Source organism: Salminus brasiliensis, chromosome 3 (assembly GCF_030463535.1).
Source record: "Salminus brasiliensis chromosome 3, fSalBra1.hap2, whole genome shotgun sequence".
NCBI classification, from domain to species: domain Eukaryota; kingdom Metazoa; phylum Chordata; class Actinopteri; order Characiformes; family Bryconidae; genus Salminus; species Salminus brasiliensis.
This window is the reverse complement of record NC_132880.1, coordinates 907,768-909,710: the sequence shown is the minus strand read 5'-3', so window position 1 is coordinate 909,710 and position 1,943 is coordinate 907,768. Positions and strand designations below refer to the sequence as shown.

Here is a 1,943-nt window from a genome sequence, read left to right as displayed (position 1 = left end):
AGTGGAGGTGGAGAACTGGAGAGGAAGCCGACGTCAATCTTAACTGACCTTGGAAAACAACGTTAACACGCTTACCTCCTCGAACACGGAAGGGCAGGAAAATCTCAATTCCAGTGTCCAGTCCTGATCCCAAATCCTGCTCTGACCCCTGCAGTGTTTCTCATTCTGGCTCTGACCCGCCGGCATTAGGCTGGATAACTTGAGCCCAACCTGAGCGCTGACCAGTAGAAATGGCACTTAACTCTCCTCCCATTGGACAGTCTTTAGTTTTACCTGGAATTATCTGGCCAATCCTGGAAGAGGGACATCCTTCCCTCGCCTCCTATTGGACAATCCAGACCTTTATTGTAGATTATCTGAATCTTACCTCTCAGCTGGATAATCTAAGTCTAAGTCTAGGATTGCAAAATACTAACATCCCTTACCTCGTCCTCTACTGGACAGACATGACTTTGGGCTAAAGTTATCTGGCTCATCCTCAATTACGAATATGCCTCAGGACCTTTAGCTATCCAGATACCTGAAGCCCAAAGTCAAGCTAAGCTGTCCAACAGGAGAGAGAACACCCACCTGTTTAATTTGAGCTTAGCTTATCCAGCTTCGTAAATTTCCCCTCCAGATCCGACTCCTTGCCTCGCTGGCTCAGGAGCAAGCTGAAGGTGGTGGATTGGGCGGCGGTGCTTCACACAGCAGGATGTCTCACTTCAGCCAGATAACATTAACCTTTAGTCCAGCCCGTCCGACGGGACACGAGCAGAGGGACGTTCCTATTGGACCATTCTCTATGTATCTTGCTAACTGAGGAGGTGTGCTTTGTAAAATCCCCCCCAGGACTGAGGAACGTTGCTGTGGACCTCTGTGTTCCTCCAGCAGAGAGAGTTGAGCAGAATTGCTTGCTGCTAGGTTGGACAAGACTGCTCACGTTCAGCCTGTTGAAGTGTAGGTAAGATGTGCACAGTGACGTATCCAGTCTGGATTAGACTAACTTTTCTAGTTTCTAGTTTAAATTGATTAATTACACACAAGAGAGAACTTTTACACCATTATTCAAAATAAACCTCATTAGACAGTAATACTCAGGCTGAATGAACTCTGGTCTCTAAAGCTTGTCCAATCTAGCAACAGTTGCATTTGTAGGTGAAGGTTGGATTGATCAGTTGGATTGAACAGGAAAACAGACACGCTGCAGTAAAGACGGTCCGAGAGCGTGTGATTTTGAAGATCCGAGTCACTGCTTGTATTGTAGATCAAATAAACGATTAAAAACTGACATTTAGGCTCATTTCTGGCTCTCAAAGCTGACTAGGAGCCCAATAGGGAAGAGCTTCTGTGTTCAACAGGACGTCAGCCTGTACCTCTCTGCTTTGTACTGCTCTGCTAAGCGGAGATGGCCATAATGATTCATTTAAATTTTTTTTTTAATGATTTTTTGTTCGTTTTCATCCTCACTCAAATAAAAGCTCTATTTTCCTCTCTTACTTTCTCCTACAAGCAAAAAAAAAAATAAAGGAATCAAATATCAAGGTGTTTCTTCTTCTAATTGAGGAGGGTATGCTTCAGAAATGGAAATGAATGATGATTTCAGTCAATAAAAGGTTTTGGTTGCTGATTTTTTTCTGTTTTTTGTGTGATGTTACACTTCTACACCATCTAAGAGAAAACTACTTGAATCTGGCCCCTGATTTAAACTGTCCAGCTTCAGATTTTGTCCATGTTAAAATAAAAGCAAATCATTTGTTAGACCTCATTGTTAAAGGCTACTCGTATCTCCAGTGAGGTAGCAGTAAGGCTTATACACTGACATCTTTACTAGTTTAAATATTTTGGTTAATGCGCTAATGGTGCCCAGCTGGACAGCTAATTCAAAACCAGTATGGGGCTTTTTATTAAGTACATTAATCTCTGGAGCAGATCAGCATAAACCTAGCAGTATAGTGCCTAAT

The 1,943-nt window shown here is 42.9% G+C and overlaps 1 protein-coding gene across 4 annotated transcripts in view; it reads left to right on the top strand.

The window, feature by feature from the left end:
* st13 (ST13 Hsp70 interacting protein) overlaps window positions 1–1,609 on the top strand; it is a 6,916-nt gene extending 5,307 nt beyond the window's left edge. For all 4 annotated transcript variants that reach the window (XM_072675088.1, XM_072675089.1, XM_072675090.1 and 1 more), the window contains exon 13: window positions 1–1,609. This exon is cut by the window's left edge and continues 344 nt beyond it. The gene's annotated coding sequence lies outside the window, so the exon portion shown is untranslated.
* The last annotated feature ends 334 nt before the right edge of the window (window positions 1,610–1,943 follow it).